General features: G+C 38.3%; 1 pseudogene; it reads right to left on the bottom strand.

Annotated features, from left to right (window-relative positions):
• Window positions 1-2,866: 2,866 nt before the first annotated feature.
• On the bottom strand, window positions 2,867-3,483 carry LOC140520530 (large ribosomal subunit protein bL12m pseudogene; annotated as a pseudogene).
• Between the last annotated feature and the right edge of the window lie 2,404 nt (window positions 3,484-5,887).

The raw sequence follows: 5,887 nt of genomic DNA, 5'->3' as shown, positions 1-5,887 counted from the left end.
AAACAAGTGTAATTTCAGCAAGATTGTGTCTACTCTCTTAGGAGATAGATATCAGCAAGTTTCAGGCTTAGACAATATAAAGGTAGCTTAGTCAGAGGCAACTAGGTGGCATAACAGATAGTGTTGGGCCTGGAGTCAAGAATACCTTAGTTCAAATCTGACTTCTCGTTCTAAAAAACTGTGTAATCCTATACAAGTCATATAAGCTCTCTACCTCAGTTTCCTCATTTGTAAAATGGGGATAATAATGACTCCTACTTCCCAGAGTTTTGTGAGAATGGAATAAGATTTTATCTATATCTTAATATATAGATAGAGCTACCTATATAAACTTATATATTTAGATGTGTCTATGTCTGGCTATAACTTTATCTAAGCAGCATATTTGCCACATACTAGATGCTTAATTTTTCCCTTCTTTCCTTTCTTTCTTGCTTTCTTTTTTTCACTTCCTTGCTAAATATGCAATGGATCATTAACAAAATTTTGGCCAACAGAGAATAGAATTTTGACCTTGACAATGCAAGAAACAGAGAAAATTAAATATAGCATAAGTCATAGCAAACCAACTGTAATAGTAATTTAAATGGAAAGATCTTTCTCATGTATTAATAGGACCATATGATCTGCTTAAAACACCTGGAAGCCTAAGTCACATGTGATAGGAGGAGCTTGTTGAAGAGGCTGAACAGGAAGGGAGGAGCAGAACCAAGAGGAAGTGAGTGAGTGGAGTCAGGTCAAAGGGGATAGAGCGCAGCCAGTGACAGAGGCCAACTGACACAACATGACAGTTGATAGTGAGAAGGCCCTGGCTGAAGGATAGGAGGTTAAAGAATGGTTTTACCCCCTACTGTGATGAGATTTATTAATTTCTGAGTCACCACTACGGATTTTACTTTCTGGTTCTGGGATTTGGCTTTCAGGTGTTTAAATAAATGTATTTTTTCTGCCTTCTGTATGCAGAGTCTTTTATACTTGGCAATTGAGAACTATACTGGTGTATTCATAGTCACCACCAATGCTGTGAATATTGCCTTGGCAATACATGAACAGGAAAGTTTAGAAATAGTTTAAATTCTAGACATTCTAAAAATATTAATTTAATAATATTAATAATTTTTTAAATTTTTTTCTAATTGTGAGGATTCTGTCCAATGATTTAATATCAGAAAAACTGAATCTGCCAAACATTATCTTCATCAGTGTGTACATAATTAAGAAACATAAGGGTGTTACAGTCAAATGGAAATATGAGTAAGAGGTTTTCTTCCATCCAGTAAATAAAGGCATTTTTGAAACTGGACTCATTATGTGACTCAAGAAAGTAAACAACGCCATTTCCTGAGAAATTTACCTATATTAGTATGAACATAAGCAGAAAGGTTACCATGCAAAAATGTACAATTCATGTTATTTTGGAGGAAGAATTAATAAAATAATTAATACAATAAGGTGTATGAAGGAAAAAAAAACTCAGTGAATATCCTTAGGGAGAGTATATACTCCTATGATTGGTTGCAACACACTTAGGAAAGTCATGGCCAGGGATAGGAACTCCATTCTGTAAAACTATTGATATTCTGAATGATGCCACGGAGGAGTAGTCCAACACATCCTATCCAGGAACAATATCAGAGCTGATTTGATCATGATTGATGATATTAGAATTGTATGTTGAGAGAGGGAATGAGACTACTTGTGTAGTAAGTGACCAAGCAATGAAGAGGAAAAGAAATTTTGCAATGCTTTTGAAAGACCCGTATCACGACCACTGCTTGTACCTCTTCATTTCCTGATCTTCCCCCAGGACTCAACATAAATTCCCCATTCTGGAAGAGACCTCTTCATTGATCTTTAGCTATACCTACTCACCCTGTCTCATAACCTGTACCTCATCTATAAATATATCTTGTACAACTAGTTGATAACCCACTCTCCTCCCCATTTATTAGAATACAAAAACTCTGAAAACAGGGATTACTCTTCTATTTGTACCCCCAGCTCTTAGAAAATTGTTATACATATAGCAAACCCTTAATACATTACTTCTAATTTATTCAGGTGTAATGAACACAACTGTTAAAATATATAAGACTGAGGAACTTGCTGATTAGGAGAAATGATGAAAAGAGAGAATTCAAGACATTTCCCAGGTTGTGAACCTTATTAGCAGGAAGGAAAAAGACTATTCTTTTGCCTAATACTTGTTTTGTTGTATTGTGAAAGGGACAACAATGACTACGGATATTTTCTGGACTACAGAGTTGGACAAAGCTGACAGGTGAAGTGACATAACTCTAGTTCACTGCCTCAAAGTCATACTGCCACATCTTCCATCTCTGGACTCTACTGGTGCATCACAGTAGTTGAGGTATCTTTCTATAATGCTGTTGCCTCGATCCCTGATTCCAGATGTTTGTCCTGGTTAGTTCTTATAAAGGGATATTTTCTTCAAAGATGTGTCAAGAATAGAGGTATAAAACACATTACCACCCTGATACCTCAGGGGCATACTTTTTACTATAATGCCTTGATCTCTGCGGTGAGGAGGCTTAGTCTGAACACCATTTCTTCTTTTTTCTGGGTAATGATATATTTTCCTCATAGACTACTGTTTGAACAAACTTGCTCCCTACTCTTATGTTTCACAGAGTCCTTCTTCACTGCAGCCTTTTAAAAGGTCCTGGGACAGATGGGCCTCCCCATCCCTCCCAGAACAGAGTTCCCTGGAAAACTGAGAAAGTTCTCACTCAAACTACCCACACTGGTTAAGCACATGTGTTTGGGTCTGCAGGCAGTAATACACATGGGGCCAATTGCCCGAGTGGTCAGACTGGACTGGAGTAATCCCCACTTCACACAAGTCTTACAGAACCCCAAACTCTTTCTCCAAAATCACAGTGTCACCAGCTGCTTCCAAGGCTGCTTTAATCTTCTCTGCTTCTGATTTGGCAACATTGGCTTTGATTTCCTGGGGTAAGGACTCTACCAGCTTCTCTGCCTGGACAAGGTTTATGCCCTGAATGTAATTCTTTACTTCTTAGATTGTTTCACTTTATCCACAGGCTTGGCTTCTGTCAGCCTAAAAGTGAAATGTGTTTGCTCCTTCTGTTTGGGTGCCTCTTCCTTATCTGCTACCTCAGAGGTTGCCTTTGCAGTAGCAGCACCTGGTACCATGCCACTCATTGGCACCAGCCCCACATCCTGGATCTTCAGTGTTTCCTTCAGTAACTCATTGAGATCAGAGATTTCCAGTAGAGTGAGGCCAGCGATGTCCTGTACTAACTGCTGAATCTTAGGAGGGTACTGTTTGGGGGTATTGTCCAGGATGGCTCCAGCCAGAGTTTCACTTTTTTGATGGTAGCTGCTTCTCATTAGCCTCAGGGCACAAATACCCAATAATGGCAGCCTGGTCTGGAGCAGGGCCGTGGCCCAGAACCTCAATCAAGGCCCCCACAGGGGGTGAGCAGCCACGGCCAGCATCACAGTGGGCACGAGAAGGGTGAACACCATTTCTACCTAGCATTGGTCCCACCAAGTTCACATCTAAATGTAACATCACTGGTAGAAGTCAACTATTACAATGCTGGGTCATAAAAGCTACTGCTTGATCTTTGAGATAACAATATTCTTCTGGTTAGCACAGACTCAGCTCCCAGATTCCCAGATTTCTGGACTTCCAGACTCTAGATAGCTTCATCTTCTGACATTTTGAAACTCATAAAGTTATAGCTTTTATTTCCTTTCCCTTCAACAAAAAAACAAGCATCAACCTTAGTAAAGAACTTAGTCCCTTGTTCATGGGTCATAGATATTCTCAGATAGGGAAAATGTCTCTGGCCTTTTCCCTTAAAGTATTTTTATTCTTCTCTCATCAGAATGCCAATGTCTTGGAAGAAGTAAATGTAATAGATGTCAAAGAGAAGAGTAAGTCAAGAGCTAAGGCCTTTGGAAGACATTCTGAGTGTCCTTTCTGCAGCTTGAGCTACTCAAAGACTATTATTCAATTTACAGATATCAGATTAGAAACAGTTATAGAATGTCTATTCATACTCCAAGGTCTCTCCAAGGTACTTTCACTACTGTTGTTGTTAAGTCATTTTGTAGGTGTGTCCAGCTCTTCATGACTCCACTTGAGATTTTCTTGTCAAAGATATTAGGTAGTTGGCCATTTGCTTCTCCAGATCACTCTTGAAGATGGAGAATTGGGGTAAATAGGGTTAAGTGACTTGCCAGCTAGTGTCTGAGTCTGGATTTGAACTCATGAAGATGAATCTTCCTTATTTCAAAGTGAGTGCTTTATGCACTGCACCACTGAGTTGACTGTAATTCTACCATATCACATCATAATTCTCTGGGAAGAAGGTTCCCAAGGACAGCAGTACAGTGAGCAAAATACTGAGCCTGGAAAAAGGAAGATCTGAGTTTTAATCTGACTTCATATACTCACTAGCTGTGTGTGACTTCTTGCAATTCATTTAACTCTTTCAATAACAGCTAATAGTTAACATGTAAATAGTGACTCCTATGTGTCAGTCTCTGTGTTCCTCAGTTTCCTCAACTGTGTAATGGAAATTATAAGAGCACCTTCCTCACATAATTTTTGTAAGGATTAAATGAGATATTTGTAAAGCACTTGACACAGTGTTTGGTACATAGTAGGTACTTATTAAGATTATATTTATTTCCTTCTTTCCTGCTATATGATGGTATCAAGAAACCATCTGTTTGGTTTTCACATACCTGCGAGACAACTGCTTCAGAATGCTAAGAGAAATAATGCTGGCAAACTCAATTCATCAAGCAAAGGAAAGCATGGCAAGTAGCCTTGCCTGGGATCCTGTCCATGTGTGTGTGTGTTTGTGTGTGTTTGTGTGTGTGTGTGTGTGTGTGTGTGTGTGTGTGGTGTAGTGGGAAAGCACATCCCTTGGAGCTCTGAGTATTCAACATTTTGTCACTGAATAAAGACTTATTAAACACTAATTTTTTCCAAGGTGTTACAGTATATATTTGAGGATATGAAGACAAATGTGAGACAGAGCTTGCCACCTAGGACTTCAGATACTACCGTGGTCAAAGTAATGAAAAAATAGCTAACAGTCACTTACATTCTGTGACTTTCAGAAAGTCTCTTGTGTCTGGGCTTGATTTTTCTCATGTGTAATATGGGGACTTTATGCTAGAAATATAGAAATTAATGTTCCAGAATCACTACTTTTTTTGATCCTTAACTGTTTCTGGTATAAAATGAGGTAGTGGGACAAGTTGCCTCAGATCCTTTCCAGCATCTACAATTTGAACATCCAGTGGTCACTTAGTTTGAATATCTAAATGGTACTCATCAGAAGTACAGATTAGAATTTAACTGTGACCTATTTAAGTGCACCTTGAGTCTAGTTTAATAACAATTCCTCAATATTTCCTGCCCTAGTCCCTTTGGAAAGTCAGTTCCCTTTCTAATCTGCAGCATTTTCATCTGTGAAATGAAAGTAATATCATCATCTCCCTTAAATGTAATAAACAAATAAGTAAAATGTTTATTTTATATGGAAAAACACTCCAAACACCTAACATCACATAAATAATTCATGCTTTTTGACTGATTGATGACCTGATTCATTTAAAAATTAAGTTGTTATGTTGAAAAGTCAGTACCCTACTCCAAATCCCTTACCGCACAATCATTAAGCTGTTGTATTGAATCAGAATATGACTCAAGTTCATTGTAAAATGTAGAATCCAAACTACTGTAAGCCCTGTGATCCAATAGAGTTGTTGTAATATTTCAAGATAAGATCTCTTTCTGAAGAACTGTCTATATTCTCTCTGTCTTTTTACACCCCCAGGGTAACAAATGGGTCAGCAAAAAGAAGATGAGGAAGGAGAA

Source organism: Notamacropus eugenii, chromosome 1 (assembly GCF_028372415.1).
Source record: "Notamacropus eugenii isolate mMacEug1 chromosome 1, mMacEug1.pri_v2, whole genome shotgun sequence".
Classification (NCBI taxonomy): domain Eukaryota; kingdom Metazoa; phylum Chordata; class Mammalia; order Diprotodontia; family Macropodidae; genus Notamacropus; species Notamacropus eugenii.
The sequence above is the reverse complement of the archived record's forward strand: the minus strand, read 5'-3'. Positions and strand labels throughout refer to the sequence as shown.